Below are 17,488 nucleotides of genomic sequence, written 5' to 3'. Positions count from 1 at the left end.
CATAGTAATCCAAAAAATAAATGGCCTAGGGCTTATATGGTGGTTTCATTGTAGCAAAGACCAAGACCCTTTATTTAGGTCATTATATATCTGCCAATATTACATAACTTCTCTTCAGCTCTTGCTAAGCCATTTACATTCAGCCAACCAGAAGGAAAAGGTAATGGAAAAGGGAAAGGGGCAGGCATGATGCTTCTTTTAAATTTTTTTTTCAACGTTTATTTATTTTTGGGACAGAGAGACACAGAGCATGAACAGGGGAGGGGCAGAGAGAGAGGGAGACACAGAATCGGAAACAGGCTCCAGGCTCTGAGCCATCAGCCCAGAGCCTGACGCGGGGCTCGAACTCCCTAACCGCGAGATCGTGACCTGGCTGAAGTCGGACGCTTAACCGACTGCGCCACCCAGGTGCCCCATGATGCTTCTTTTAAAAGAAGTTCTGATTACCTCGACTTGTAATCCATTGGCGAGGACACAGGCACATTTGATGCAGGGGAGGCTGGAAATTGTCTTTATAGCTATGCGGCCATATGCCTCACTCAAGTTCTATAGAAGAAGGGTAGAATGGGTATGTGATGATCTGCTCTCAATCTTGTCTCTCCCCTAAACACACACACACACACACACACACACACACACACACACACACACACACACACACCAACAGCAACAACAAAACCCCCACAAAAAACCAAGTTGCCTACCACTTGTCTCTCCCCTGTAGGTTCAATTCCTTTCTTCCTACACATCAAACCACAACACAAGGAGCCACATCAAGACCTGATGGAGAGGGCCAAATATTACCTACCCAGAGATGGACTTTGACCTGGATGCAACTTTGGAATTGCTTCCCTTTTAGGGTGAGTAAATATCCCAAAGAAGACCATTCTTCTTGATGTGGCTCATCATGCTTAGGATATTAAAACATAGAGGAAATGTCTTTTTCTCTCCTCTATGCCAATATAAAATGGTGAAACAAGAATTTAAAACTGATTAAAACTGTTTTTTTTTTTTGAAAGAAAGCATGGGAAATTCATAGCAGTTACTGAATGATCACAACCATCAAATCTCACTGGGCAAAAGTGGAGAAAAATCTGTCTTGTACTGAATTAAGTACCTTGGATAACCCAAGTAGCTCATTATAATGCCCTCTGGATATTTGTGATTATGGTCCTTGGTTTAGTCCTTTATGACACTTTCCTTGTCCTTATCCTTCATAATGAAAATATTGAAAAGTATTTTTTTAGAAGCTAGTTTAGTCCACATCATGATTGCAGGTTCGAGATAGGGTTCTGCTTTAAGGTTAGGAAAATAATAAGCTTCTGTAGGTGGTTTGTTTCTTTGGAAATACAATTTTTAGTAGGCTTCTAGTCAATTCTGTCTGCAGGTAATCGTAAGTAAAAATGTCATAAAAAGATATTTTTTATACTTAAACATACTGGTCTTTAATTTACTGGCTTTTTTTTCTCTCAAACTTGAATGGACTCAGCGCTCCACATCTGAATCTCAGTTTTGCCCCTGAGCTCGTTTTCATTGTCTGGCTGAAAACTCTTGGTAGGAACTGCTTGGCAAAACATGAGGCTACAGTCTTATCTGCTACAAACTCCACCTTTTCAGAGGAACCTGTTCTAACTAGCCTACGTTGTACTGTCACTGGTAGAACTTTAAAAAAAATCAACAAAAAGAAACTAACAGACTTATATTCTGAGGTTTTCACATCAATTCTATAGTTATAAGCTCTATAACTTGCAGGTCTATAATTTTTCAAGTCTGCTTTTCAAAGTATCTTAAGCAGCAGTGTAATGAAACATTTGTCTGTATAACAAAGGTCTGCTACCCTGCAGCTTGCCTCCCCTTGCTGATTTCCAACAATCACAAAAAGACAGCCACACATTTTGGATTGCTTGGTATTTTTTTTTCTTTTAGCATTGCTCTTCTGGGTACCATCTGTGTTACACAAATTTGTAAATGTTAGCAATAGAATAGTTAAAAATAGAGGTATTTATATATTTCCCAATAACTTGTTCAGACATCCAAAATAAATACAGAGAAAGTAGAAGAAAGGAAATAATAAAAACAATAAGAGACATATATTAAATACATAAGTCAAAATTGTTTCTTATAAATGACTTATAATAATGACAAACCTCTGGTAAAATTGAATTAAAACACAGAAGACAAGATCAAAAATCAGAAGTTAATATTTAGACAACAGATATTGCACATATGAAGCAGTAATAAGAGCATGTTATGAAAAATGTCATTCCAGTAAATTTCAAACTCAAATGCAATGGACCAAATTATTATAAAAATTAACATCACTGATAGTAATTCAAAAAATAGAAAACTTCATAGACCTATAGATGTTAGAAAAATTGAATTAGTCAAAAATATTTGTGCAGAGAAGAATTAAGCCAGAGGTAAATTCCCCAGAGTTCTGTCAAAATATTTAAAGAAAAAAAAATCTATGCAATCTCTCCGGGAAGAAAAAAGGAAACTACTCTATTCATATAATGAAGCTGGTATTACCTTGGTACCAAACCTAAGAAGAACATTTTGTGAACAAAAAAAAAAAAATGACATACCAATTTCACTTGTGAACATAGAAGAAAATAGTTCTAAGATATGAGAAGTCTAATAATGTATGACCAAGTTGAGTTTATTCTAGTAATGAAAACTGGTTTAACACTAGAAAATTAACAAATGTAATCCTGCATGATTCATATAAACAAAAAATATAACTCTGGTGGAAAGAGAACAGTTTTGTTCTATAGTTTTGCTTTCATAGCCTCTCATCTAATTTTCAAACCTGAGCCAATTTGTATACCTGGAATGTTGTGCCCAAAGAGGCAGCCTGATCTTGTTTCCATAGGTATAGCCAGTAATTTTCTTTCTATTCTTCTGCTAATTATCCATCTGCAATTATTCATCACACTGACTATATCCCAGAAAGAGGGAAACAGACTTTTCCAGGATAGATGGTAATTTCGAACTGAGATAAACCTTGGAAAAGTGAAATATTTTCTGGCCTACCCACAGAGAGGACAGTTATGGAAGTGAGATAAGCAAAATTTTGGCCTAAAACCATTATACAGTGGACCCAGTGAGTGTGCAAAAGCACCTAAGGGTCATTTCCTCAATTTCTGGATGCATCCAAAACATACTCATCCATGAGGAGGATCCTTACATTATCTCACTCACCCAAAGAATAAAGTCTATTATCCTAGAAGGGGCAAGTAAAATACTCTGGAAGTAATACATCTCTCTTTTTCTTTAAACTGAGATCCATGTTCTTTTATTTACATATTACAAAATAATACATGAACAGATACATGATTATTTTTGCATATTTAAAAAAACATCATTATATAGAGAGTAAAAATAAAAATACCTTTCACTGTAGTCTTGATTCCCCCCTCATATCACACCATGCGGCTCCCCACAGGTAACCAGTGACAATATTCAGCAGAACTGGGAACTGTGAGATCCACTTAAAAAAAATTGTGGTAAAAAACACGTAACATGAATTCTCTTCTCAACAAAATTTTAAGTGCACATTATAGCATTGCTAACTGTATGCACATTGTTATAAAGCAAAACTCCAGAACATTTTTTTTTAAGTAGGCTCCACACTGACGGGGCTTGAGATCAAGACCCTGAGATCAAGACCTGAGCCAAGATCAAGAGTCAGATGCTTAAGCAACTAAGACACCCAGGCACCCCTACCCCCTAGAACTTTTTCATTTTGCATGACTAATACTCTATATCCACTGAAGAGCAATTCTGTTTCCCCTCCACCTCCAGTCTCTGGCAACCACCATTCTACTTTCTGCTCCTATGAGTTTGATTATTTTAGATATTTGTATAAGTACGATTATGCATAGTATGTCCTCCTGTGACTGACTTCACTTAGTATAATGTCCTCATGGTTTCCCCATGTTGTAGCTTATGACAGGATTTCCTTCTTTTACAAGACATAATAATAACCCATTGTGTGTGTGTGTGTGTGTGTGTGTGTGTGTGTGTAATCTGTTTATTCTTTTATTTTGATGGACATTTAGGTGTTTCCACCCCTTTGCTATTGTGAATAATGCTGCAGTTAATATGGGAGTGCAAATATCTCTTCAAGATCTTGACTTCAGTTTGTTTGGACAAATGCCAACAAATGAAATTGCTGGATCATATAGTACCTCTGTTTTGAATTACTGGAGGAATTTCCAGACTATTTTCCATAGTGGCTACACCATTTTAAATTCCTACCAACAGTACTCAAGAGTTCTGATTTCTCCACATCCTTGCTAATGTTTGTTATTTTCTGTTTTTTTAATAATATCTCATTGAGATAATATCTCTTTGTAGTTTCGATTTGCACTTCCCTGATGATTAGTGATATTCAGCATCTTTTCATATAGCTGTTGTTTTTTGTTTGTTTGTTTGTTTTCTTTAGAGAAATGTCTATGCAAGCCCTTTGCCTATTTTTAAGTAAAGAAAACTATTATTTTGCTATTGGCTTGTGGGAGCTCCTTAGATATTTTGAATATTAACCCATTATCAGATATATGTATTGTGGATATTCTCTCCCATTCCACAGGTTGCCATTCACTCTTTTGATTATTTCCTTTGCTGTACAAAAGCTTTTTTGGTTCGATGTAGCCCCACTTGTCTATTTTTATTTTTGTTACCTGTGCTTTTGGTGTCCTATTGAAGAAATCTTGCCAAACCAATATTATGAAGCTTTTTTTCTATGTTTTCTTGTAGTAGTTTTATAGTTTCAGGTCTTATGTTAACTCTTTAATTTATATTGAGTTGAATTTTATGTATGTTGTAAGATTAGGCCCCAATTTTGTGCTCTTGCATGTAGATACTTAATTTTTCCAGCACCATTTATTGAAGATACTATTCTTTCCCCAGTGTTCTGTCCTGTTAAACAGCATTTGACTATATATGAGTGGGGTTGTTTTGGGGATCACTATTCTTTTCCATCAGTTTATGTGTCCATTTTATATCAGTACAATATTGTTTTGATTATTGTAACTCTGTAACATGTTTTTCAGTCAAGAAGCATGAGGCTTCCAGCTTTTTTTCTTTTTCAGTATTGTTTTGGATATTCAAGGTGTTTTGTGTTTCTATATGAACTTTAGGATCATTTTTTATATTTCTTCAAAAATGCCATTGGGATTTGATAGAGCTTACATTGAACCTATATATCAGTCTGAGTACTATGGATATTTTTAGCAATATTTAGTCTTTGAATCCATGAACACAGGATGTATTTCTATTTATTTGTGTCTTCTTCAATTTGAGCAACATTTTATAGTTTTCAGTGTATAAGTCTCTCATCTCCTTCATAAGTTCACTCCTAGGTATTTTATTATTTTTGATGCTATTGTAATGGGATTACTTTGTCAATTACCTTTTTAGTACTATGCCTGGTTGGTGTTTTCAAGTTTGTTGATTTAGGAACATTTGAGCAGCATCAATTCTCCCAGATTTCTCTCTCAGTGGCTCCCAGGCATCTAGAGCATGTAGGGTCCCCTTAGTGCTCTGGAACAGTCATGACAGAAACCAGTCCCTTGGCAAGCTCCCTGTAAAGATAGAATGTTGGACTCATGTTTCAAGCCCTTCATTTCCCAGGAAGAAGCAGGAGTTTTCTTTTTTTCATTCTACGCTAAGATTATGGCTAGTAAATGAGTGCTAATCCAAACCATCAACTTTATTCTTAGTAGCCCCCAACATGACTTTCTGTCCTGTCAGTGCTTAGATTCAGGCAATACAGAAGCCAGTACTTTGGGTAGCCCCCTCCCTGCCTCCACACAAGTCAAAGTATTGGGCACATGTTTTAGTCTTCTCTTTCCATCTCCAGGGTAGAACCAGGTACTGGGAATTTTCTTGCAGATCACCATGCTTTGATGTCTCTGGTTTCATGCTCACCTGGGTTACAGGAGCTTCTTAACATGTTTTCTCCATTTCTCCAGGGAATTAGTCCATGTATTGTTAAGTCTGTATTTCTGTGGGTGGAAGGAGGGTCTGGGGCTTTCTTCATCACCATCTTGCTGAAATCATCCTCTGGAAGTAATCCATCACAATAATCTCTTTTTACATCAGAACTGTTTATATCCCAGGAAGAATTTTCATCAAAAACGATGCAGATGGCAGTGATTCCTCAAACAGCTTCATTGAATATGCCCATTTGACCAGTATAGAAGAGTCACAATAGGTTATCATAAACTTAATTTAAAAGTGTCACCAATTGAAGCTGCCTTTTTCATCTGTCAAATGCACATATCCTCTATACCAATTAGAAAAAAACCTACCTGAAACAGTCTTTTAACTGGCATAAACAGCAATTTATCTTTATTTATTTATTTTTTTACCTCAGAACTATGCCAACTCTCCCAGTCTATGTGATAGTCAATTTCAACAGGATCTTTGTTAATATCCAGAAGGACATTTTTCTCACCACCATATTGGTGATATGCTGATTAGATTTGGTGGCAGTAGGTAATAAACACTTTCAATGTTTTTGTAAGACACGTATATGACAGAGTGACATCTAAAAGTTAGGAAAACTCAGGATCTGCTACTTTACTAACATTTCTATTTATCCAGTGGTATAGGGGAGATAGGGGAGGGGTCAGCAAGCATTTTCTGTGAAGAAATAGATAGTAAATATTTTAATTCTTTTTAATGTTTATTTCTGAGAGAGCAAAACAGAGCATGAGCCGAAGAGGGAGGGAGGAAGGGAGAGAGAGAGAGACAGAGAGAAATAGAGAGAGAGAATCTGAAGCAGGCTCCAGGATCTGAGCTGTCAGCACGGAGCCTGAAGCAGGGCTCCAACTCATGAGCCGTGAGGTCATAACCTGAGCTGAAGTCCGCGCTTAACTGACTGAGCCACCCAGGTGCCCCTAGATAGTAAATATTTTAGGCTTTGTGGTCCATATGGTCTGTATCACAACTACTCAGCTCTGCTAGTGTATTATACATGCAGCCATAGATAATAGTTAAATGAATAAGTGAACCTCTGTTTTAATAAAACCTTATTTATAAAAATAGGTGTCAAACCAGATTTGGACTTATTTTTCTGACTCCTAGTCTACAGCATATCATGATAATGCAGCAAGGTAAAGCTTCTCATTATACCTTGTACTTATCTTTTACTTATTTATCTTTGGGATAATTGATCTCTCAGAGACTGAGGTGACCCACAACAGGTACATTTCTCAAGTTTTCTTTCACTATTGAAAGATTAAATTTTTCCTTATTGATTTAAGTTTCTCTAATAAAGAAATTTCTTTGTAATATACATAATACAGAGTTTTAAGTCTCCTTTGGTGCTTTTGGCTTTCCTGCATTATTTTCTTAATTCTGAAAACATCTTAATGTAAGATTTTGTGTGTTATTTACTAGACTTAATTTTTTCCTGAATTTCATTAAGAATGCAAAGCATATATAAAATTGTCTTTGGTTTCTTGTAGATCATGTTCTCCAGTATGCTTATCCTATACAACTTCCTTCATTTTTTTATTATAAAATCTTTTACATTTTCCATGTTGCTGTTTTCCTTTTTCTCTTTATTCCTTATGAAGAACAAAAATATATGTATGCAGTGTTTATTTGAAATTTCAGGGTGAATGTATTCTGTCCCATTTTTTTAATTCTTTTTTTAACGTTTATTTATTTTTGAGAAGAGAGAGAGCATGAGTGGGGAAGGAGAGAGAAAGAGGGAGACACAGAATCTGAAACAGGCTGCAGGCTCTGAGATGTCAGCACAGAGCCCGACGCGGGGCTCGAACTCATGGACCATGAGATCATGACCTGAGCTGAAGTCGGATGCTTAACCGACTGAGCCACCCACGTGCCCCTATTCTCTCATTTTTATAGATAGTCCTACCTAAGTATATCATTTACCCCTTTCCAGATCCTAAATTTAAGGACAAGTTCATGTGCACAGGGTCTTCTCACAATGGTGTTGTACAGAAAGCATTTACCTAGTGGAGCTTTGCTGAGATGTGATGAGATGTTCACTTGTTTCCATTCCCTGTTTCTCAGAGTATCATAAGGGAAATTTATTCCTGCATAGTTTGAAATAGTCTGAGTTTCTTACTTTTCAAAAGTAGCTTATAAACCCTGTAAGTTTTACAATACAGTTCTCCATATACTCTTTATGAATCGACCACAAAATCCCAGCAGGCAATAGTCAGATGCCACTTGTAGAAGGTGATGATTTCAGAATAGATATAAAAAGTAAGATCTTGAGGAGACAGAAATGGGGCCTGGCAGGTGAGCTCTGGTTGTGTCAGAAGGCAGCTTGTGTGAAATCCTGGATTATTGTTAGATTTTCTTTTCATCCTCACAGGCTCCAAGGCTCTGATGCAGTAATTAACCATATTTATGTGTGGAAACCATCTATTATGTTCCTTCATTGTGGCAGTGTTTCTATTTCATAAGCATGAGTCTCTTAAGGAGCCCTTTCCAATTTAGTTTATCTGCAATGTAATTAGAGGGTCATTTCTATATGAACAATGTTGTACATATAGTAATACTCAAGAAATGATAACTGCTTGCTATTGGCATATGATTTTTGACATTCTTAGTTGACAACACTATTTGAATTTTCCAATTATTTTCTGGATGTTTTTGATCTTTCCATGGCACATCCCCCAACTTAGATGCGTGAGTCCCAAATTTATACATATGAAGCAGATTAATTTCAGCTTCCTGGTCTCCTCCTTTAGAATGCCTGATTTAGTAGAAATCAGATGGAACCTAGGAACCAGTATTTACAACAAGTCTACAAAATGATCCTGACATGGGAAGATGGGGGGAAACTTTGTTAATTTCATAGTATTTTGAAGATTTTGAGTGTTTCAGATCAGATAGAAAAACATCTGCCTTATTGAATATAGTTTCCAGGTTGCTTCCAGATCTTGGGTTGTCATGTAGAACAGCTTGAGTATAGACTGGTATGAGAACCTCCTACCTTGCAGCCAAAAATTGAGTTCTGCCAGTCATTTTAGCTGCAGGCTGGGCTGTCAAAAGATTAGAAGTGGTAATTATTATCCCCTGGTCTGAAACGGTCTTTATCTGCAGCTGAGTAGCTCTTAGGAAGAGGTAGAATTGTCACCCTTTCTTTGAAAATAACAAAAAGGAAATGTTGCCTATTTGATTTTTAATGCTGAACTTCCCTGGATCCTTAGAATCAAAGAGCAGGTGTATTAGCACTGGGTGGTATTTTCCTTCACAAAGTGTGGTTTGAGATACAAAGAAAGGGGAGATAATGATAAGCAGTGATCCCTGAGCGAAATCTCATTCTTTTGCCATATGCTGGTACAGTATTCTGCTCTAGTATATTAGGTCAAGTCCCTTTTTATATTTATTAATATTTTCATTTCATAGCTAGTCAGGGTATCAAGTTTTACATATTTGTTACTTCCTGTGTTAAATGGCATCTTATTCATTTTTTCTGCTAAACTACTTTATATGGGGTGAGATTCAGAGTTAATACTCTGGAAATTAGTATAATTCCTGGGTTAAGTAATATTCAATAAATATTGCTTAGATTCTAAACAGAGCATCTGTCTCCTATTTTCCAGAATTTTAGAGCATCAAGACTACTTCCTGGGGATTCTATTTATTAAAATGGGCCTTGCAAGATAAATTTGTCTCTGAAGGATGAGAATAAGTCTCATATTTTCAAGTCTCATCCCACAGTCTTGTGTATTGCTTTGGAAACAAATGCTTAACTAGGAATGGTTACCTAATTCCTAATTATACTACTTCACATAGTCACTGTAACTTGATACACTATTAACTTAGCAAACTGTCATAGCTCTTACCACGTGTACCTCATTCTACCTTGTATCACTGTTATTTGCAACTCCAGCTTTTTCTTCCCTAGTAAACATTGAGGTCATATATTGATATTTTTACATTTTTCCTGCATTTGTGCAGTCTTTTGGCTATGGCAGATGCTCAAGATCTATTAAGTGATTTGACTGTGTTTATTTCTGTATTGATCTTATTGTTATAATTAGTATTTTAAAGATGTTTCCATTATCATCATTATAAATTCTCTCTAAAAGGAAGATTGAGGGATGCCTTGGTGGCTCAGTTGGTTGGGTGTCTGACTTTGGCTGAGGTCATGATCTCACGGTTTGTGGGGCTAGCCCCGCGTCAGGCTCTGCCCTAAGGGCTCAGAGGCTGGAGCCTGCTTCGGATTCTGTGTGTCTCTCTCTCTCTGCCCCTCCCCCACTCATGCTCTGTCTCCCTGTCTTTCAAGAATGAATGAACGCTAAAAAAATAAATAAAAGGAAGATTGACTAATATTTTGATTAACCAGAATTCATTTTATAGTGAGAGCGATATTTAATTACAAATAATTATCTAAAGAACTAAGTCCTTGTAACTAGATTTCCAATTATAGCCAAAATATACCTGACATATATGAGAATATTTATGAGAAGAAGTGAGTTCATATTATTTCAGTTTATTGGTAAATAAAATTCTAATTGATGAAATAATCAAGAATTGGAAGGTTGTAATATATTTCTTAAATCTGTTTCACAGTTTACATTTCACATGGCATATCTATTCAGTATGCCATTGTTCATATGAAAATAACACTATAAAGTTTATTATCTATTTATATGGGGGTTATAAAACAGATAAGTATATCATCATGCGTAAACATTTATTAGCAGCCTGATATACACACGACAATGCACAATGCATTGATACAAGGAGGTATCCATCTACCACCTGGGGTCTTGTAGCAATGATCAAGAAAAGAATGATCTCAAAATAGCATGTGCATGTCAAGGCTGCCTTTGTTTAGCCTGGTAGATCTCATTTTGGGCTTTTTCTTAGTGCCTTTCAGACCTTCCCTAGGTAAGCCAGCTTGCTGTCATTGCTCTTTGTATGCACAGTCATTCTGCCCTGTTTGTAATTGTGCTGTGGCAGGCACTTAATAAAGCATCCTTCCTGCTGCCTTTGAGCCTGTCAGCCAGCAGTTGTTTAGGTATTCTGTTATCATCCATCTCCCCATCTGCCCTACCCAGAAGAGTTATGCTTCAGTAAGTATTGCTTCAAAGTGGATAGACTGGCTGTCCTCTAGGATTTCATTGTTGGTGATCCTGCCTCACCATTTAATTAAATAGAACTTCCCAATGAAGCTTCTCTGGAAGCCATTTGTAGAGTCCTGAGCCACATGAGCTCTTGCCATTCTGTACACTGTGACACATGTGTAGACTTTCAGTTTCATTCAGAGTTCAGGATGAACTAAGCTAGCCACTTCTCTTCCAGCTGAAGACACCATGATCTACCTGGTTCCTTTGCTTGAAGAATTCTTATACATTTATCAAATAATAGTTGGTGTCAGACACAGTCTGTATGTTTGGGATGTTCATTAAATATAATTAAACTCTGTGTCCCAAGGACCACATCATCTTGTAATTAGGGTAAAATGTGTTAAATGCTATAATAGAGGTTTATGAAATATGTTTTGGAAGTACAGAGGAAGAAGGAACTCTGACTAACACATAGAGTAGGAGGAGTGAAGCAAAGATGAAACCAGCATTTAGGAGTCAGGCATTGTAAACTGTGTTGGCAAAAGGCCCACTCATACCAAAAGTATAAAGGCAACTCTAAGAAAGGATATATGTACCCAGTGAAAGTTCAGTATAGAAGCATGTGTTAGCTCTCCCAGACCATGATTTATCTCAATCTATCCATAACCGAAGACCCCAATCTTATAAATTTACCTATGAATAAAAATGTGCAAAGAGTATAAGTGATTTCCCTAGTGCACACAATTAGTAACATCTTTAGGTCTAAAATACAGATTTCCTGACTGAAATGTGGTTATAAAAAAAGAGGGGGATATCTTAAGGTTAGAATGATTTGAAGTGTAATAAACCCCTCTGTCAGTCTCTCTAGGAAGGCATTTTTTGGATACATAATACATAGGAACTGGGATTTGGAATTAAGTGATTTCTCACATACCAACAGTGGGAACTCTAAGGTATGGCTAGGTGTCTAGATTATAGTGAGTTGAGAAAACTAATGACATTAATTCCTTTCTAGTCATAAACACCATTATACATATCAGATAAAAGCCAATCTCAAAATTTGAATAATGCTTACTATTTTTTTTATACAAACCAATAAATGGTTAAAATATTATGTCACTGGAGAATAGTTTTAGCCTTTACTTATTTAACTTTTCTGTGATCTCTGACACTGTTGGCTACACATCTTCCATTTTCAAAACTGCTATTTATATTTACATTTTGGATCCTAATTTACTGTGTCCTGGTTTTCTCTGTTTTTGCCTTCTCACCACACTCTGTTCTCTTTCCTTAAATCTTGGTGTTCATCAGGTCTACATCCTTAGCTCTCCTTCCCTTTTTTGTTTTTTCCTCTCCACTGTTGGGTAGGGGGTGGTCTTACCTAAATGCATAGCTTCTCAATGAGTTATTTTTAATTGGACCACGTGACTAAACCTAGAAAGTATCCAACTGCTTTTTCTGCTTGAATGCCCAGATGGATCTTAATCCAAACATTTTTTTTAACTTCCAGTGTAGTTAACGTACAGTGTTAAATTAGTTTCAGGTTTATAATATAGTGATTCAACAGTTCTATATATCACTCAGGGCTCATCAAGATAAATGTACACTTAATCCAAACATGTTTAAAGCCTGATGTTATCTTTTTCCTCAGACCTGTTCCTCCTCCTTTGTTCCCTGTCTTTGGAAATAAGAACACCAATTGACCCCATTGTCCACATCTGAAACCTGAGAGTCATCTTGGACACCTCCCATTTGCTCACCCCCTAGTGACCACATGCTCTAAATTTTACCTTTTTCCTACTTTCTACACCCTTTACCATTTTTTTTTTACTCATGCTTTTAGTGTCTTGACTGAATAATCGTAGCTGCCATATAACTTGTCTTCTCTATGCCTACTCCTCTCCTCTCCACCTCCCCCCGCCCAACTCAGGATCTGCAGAGACCTTTATAATACATAAATGTGATTACAGTTCTTTAGTTTTCTCTGGTTTCTGCAAGCTTCAAATTCAAATACCTAATCTTAGTCACAGGGCTTTCAGAGTTTACCTCTGCACTAATCTCCTTGCACCATCTCATATGCATCCTCATCCCATGTATATCAACTGCTTTAAGATCTGCAAACATATTGAGCTACCTCTGGCCACCACCCCTTCCCTTGGAGCCCCTTCCCAGCTGTTTTTCTTTTCTCCTGTGATGCCATTCGCCTCCTTCCTCAGCTAGTACCTTCCATTTATCCTTCAAATCCTGGCTTAAGCACCATCTTCTTGAAAAAACCTTCCTTGACTTAGGATTTCTGCCCCTCTTCTCCAGTGGCATCTGGTGCTTAACTCCCTCCATGTAATTCATTATCAAACTATAAGCTCCCTGAGGTCAGGAATTTATCTTACTTGATTTTGTATGCTGAGCTCACAAGATAGAACCTAGCATATAGACAAATGAAGATCTCATTTACAAGAGCATGGTGAAAGAAGCAGAAAAAGAATTATAAAAATGGATCTTTTTAAAGATGCCTCTCAGACAGCCGGGTAGAAATACAAATGTGAGATTGACAATAAGTGGAAAAAGCTGGCAGGTAATACAGGTTGGAACCCTTGTTGATTACAGAGAGGGGGTGTGTGAAGAGAGAGCCCTGCAGATATACTGTGACTCCATAATTAGTCCCTTGAGGGATATTTATTTTAATTTAAATGAGCAGGAATTTCTGTTTATAGCTGCTCAGTAACATTTTTAGTGTCTTCTGTATACAGGCCCTTTGCTTTTCCCCAGGACAAAGATGAGTAATAAGGATGCTTAGAGCCAGTGGAAAGCAAGACACTTGTATAGTGCAGGGCAAAGGGGGTTGGGTGGCTCTTAGGATAGTGGTATATCAAATGACATAGAAACCGAACACTGAGACAGTGCTTGTTTTCAGGGGAATGAAGACGACTGGGAAAGTATTATTAAGGAAAACCTCATAGAGGAGAGGACACCTCCAATGACTACTGAAATATAATGAGAGATTTACCATTTAAAGAAGGGGAAAAAACGAACCACAAGAGGGAAGCCACTAAAGCATATAGCTGTAGGGTGTGTATAGAAAATAACTACTTCAGTAATATTAGAGCATAACTTCTTCTAATGGGAAAGTATACAGCTTCCTTTGCACAGCTTCTAGAAGGTTAGCTGTGGCCATGCGCTGGACAGTTGGTGTGCCATGATGAGAAGTTTGAACTTAACATATAATAATCAGGTAACTATGAGAGGGTTTTACTGAGGGAAGTGGCAAAGTCATATTTGCAACTTAGAATGGACCACTCTGGGTAGAATGAAATGGATGTACTAGAGATGGGGAAGAAGCAGAATACTGCAGAGAAAGACCCATTAAAAGACTTGAGACTAAACGAATAAAATGAGTGGAAAGGCCACATCCCAAAAACATTTAGTAAGTAAAACCAGCAAAAATCAGCAACTCGAATTTCTAATTTGTATTTATTTACACATCACATCTTTGGCTAACAGATTTCCTTATTGCTTGGAGAAATTTTAACTTTGTAAAATTAAACTAGTAAGCATGAGTGCTGTTCTGCTCTTGAATAAAATTTAGGCCCCAAGAAAAATACACTGTGTGAGTCATTATGAAGTGTTCACATCACATTGCAGCCATACAGTGAGTTCATTCAGAACTGACACTCCTTGGGGAGCCTGAATGGCTCATTTGGGTAAGTACCCAACTTCAACTCAGGTCATGATCTTACAGTTTGTGAGTTCGAGGCCCGCATCAGGCTCTGTGCTGACAGCTCAGAGCCTGGAGCCTGCTTCAGATTCTGTATCTCCCTCTCTCTCTCTGTCCCTCCCCCACTCTCACTCTGTCTCTCTCTCTCAAAAATAAATAAACATTAAAAAAATTAAAGAAAAAAAAGTTGATACTCCTCTTGGGCCCTTGATTAGATGTACCTGACATGGTTTATTTCTTACATGAGGAAATGTGCTTTCCGTTAAAGGTTCCTGGTAAGTAGTTCAGGAAGGCATTCTGATACCATGTCAAGTATAATGTACATTTTGCTAATTCTGTCTGGAGATTTTAAGTCAGACTGATTTAATGAGAAAGGCAAATTACTAAAGTTGAATACATAATATATTAAATGTATTTTTCATTATTGAACAAACAGGGAAACAGTAGCAAAGTTTTTTATGTCTGAGAACATTTTAAATATAGTTAATCAAAAGATAAGAAATTTTTATAATTATATTTTCTTTTCATGCCTATATGTTCTTTCTATGTACAATTTGTAATAAAGTTAAGAATATTTTTAGGTATACAAAGATAGCACAGAGAGTTCCCATGTATCCATCATCCAGTTTCCCTAATGTTCATTTTTATATTTTATATTTGTAAAAAGTAAGAAATTAACATTGGCATGTTGCTATTGACTACAGACTTTACTAAACTAAACTCACTAGTTTTTCCACAAATGTCTGTTTTCTGTTCTTGGGTACAATTCAAGATACCACTGTATTTAATCATCATGGCTTCCCTACTCTGTGACAGTTGCTCAGTCATTCTCAGTTTGCATGATCTCAAGCATTTGAGGAGTATTGTTCAGGTATTCTATACAATATTCTTCAGCTTGGTTTTGTCTGTTTTTCTCATGATCACTTTGGGGTTATGGGTTTGGGAGAAATAAAGACCATAGAAGTGAAGTGGAATTGTGGTATCCTATCAGGGAATTTGTGATAGCAACACGACCTCTCACTGATGATGTTAACCATAATCACTTTTAAGGTAGTATCTGCCATAATTTTCCACTGTAAAGTGATTATCCTTCCTTTCCATACTCTGTTCTTTGGAAGAAGTTGCTAAGTATAGCTCACATCCAACGTAAGGAACATTATGCCTCACCTCCTGGAATAGGAGATATCTGTGTACACTATTTGGAATTCTTCTCTAAGGAGGATTTGTCTCTCTGCCCCCATTTATTTATTTATTCAAAAATTTATATCCATATGGACTCATGGATATCTATCTTATACTTCAGGTTTTAATCTAATACCGTCTTATTTTGTTCATCAAATTGTTTCATGTTTGGTCTTTGGGAATTCTTTTAGTGGGCTCCTGTTCCCTTTAGCATGCCCAAATCATTTAGCTTTTTTAACACTTTCATTACTGTATAACCCTACAGGATGTTCCAAGCTCACCTTGTATAGTCTCTTCCCCTGCCCTAGAATTAGTCATTTCTCCAAGGAGTTCTGGTTCCTTGTGTTGGAGAATGATATGTAACAATCAAGATCTTGATGACCCTGCTTTTTGAAAACAGTTTTTCATTGCTTATCTTGTATTCTAAGAACAAACCAGAAAGGTCATCCTCCTATCATCCTTGTCCAAAGAGAAGTTATGACTTAGAGAATTTTTAAAGTATATGAACTTCCATTCTCCACTATTGGGAGTTGACTCATAACTGACTCACTGACCTGGTGGTGCTGGTGTTGGCATTGTTTTGTACTTACGCAGTTTGGTTATGAAAAGTAATTCAGGGATTACTTTATGTATCATTAACTCCCTTCATTTTATAGAGGAACCAAATGTAGCCCTGAGTATGAAGCATATGCCCAAAGACAACACAGCAAAGGAAACTAGTTCTTTACCTTTAGTGAATCAAATATTTTCCGTGTTTACATTCAGTGTGTGTTTACTCATACCTTTTAAATCAGCGAGACTCAACCCTGGCTCCTTCTTGGGCATATTTAAAAATCCCTATGTCCAGATCCCACTGTTGGAAATTCTGATTTTAAAATGTTCTGGAGTAGTACCTAGCAGCTAGGTTTTTCTTAAAGCCTTACAGCCAGGGTTGAAAATTATTGCTTTAAATGAGCAAACTTAATCCTGCCAGGGCTCAGATATAGCAGACTATGTTTTCTTTACTGTGACGTTTCTGAGTGATGTTGGATTTATATTGTACAACTTGACACCTTAAGTCCATCAATTTAATTTGACAAACTTGGGTATCATTTACTTTGTGCTTAGCACGGGGATGGATTCCCTGGGGAGGAAAAGATTAAGAATATGAATCAGTTATAGTCTGTTCCATCTAAGAGCTTAAATTAACAGGGGTATTGATATGGATACAAATAAGTAGGATAAGAAGAGAGACAGGTGAATGCTAAAAGAAGCATGAAGCTCCAGGGAGGGAAATGGGGGTTCAAAGGAATAAGGAATGTTGATGTAAGTGGATAAAGGAAGGGGCCCCTTCCTTCTGAGACTTTATTATCCTCTATGGATAGCCTTTACCAAAACTGTAGCTATCCATGGAAGCCAGAAGTCTTACTATTTTGTATGAAAAGTGTATTAGTATCATGCATTAGTTAACATGGTTACTGCCCTGGTCATGATTAAACTCCCTCAAGCAGGATGCTAAGCATACCATGTTAACAATGAATCCAGCTCC

General features: G+C 36.8%; 1 long non-coding RNA gene across 3 annotated transcripts in view; it reads right to left on the bottom strand.

Annotated features, from left to right (window-relative positions):
* The window catches only part of LOC113603305 (uncharacterized), a 57,224-nt gene that overhangs the window by 26,644 nt on the left and 13,092 nt on the right, over positions 1–17,488 (bottom strand). For all 3 annotated transcript variants that reach the window (XR_003424887.2, XR_008289303.1, XR_003424889.2), the window contains 2 exons: positions 3,392–3,490; positions 448–546 (listed from right to left, as the gene is read on the bottom strand). This is a non-coding gene — a long non-coding RNA (uncharacterized LOC113603305). The remainder of the gene's footprint in view (positions 1–447; positions 547–3,391; positions 3,491–17,488) is intronic.

The sequence above is a fragment of the Acinonyx jubatus genome, chromosome A3 (assembly GCF_027475565.1).
Source record: "Acinonyx jubatus isolate Ajub_Pintada_27869175 chromosome A3, VMU_Ajub_asm_v1.0, whole genome shotgun sequence".
Lineage (NCBI taxonomy): Eukaryota > Metazoa > Chordata > Mammalia > Carnivora > Felidae > Acinonyx > Acinonyx jubatus.
Note: the sequence above shows the minus strand (reverse complement) of the source record. Positions and strands in the feature narration are given on the sequence as shown.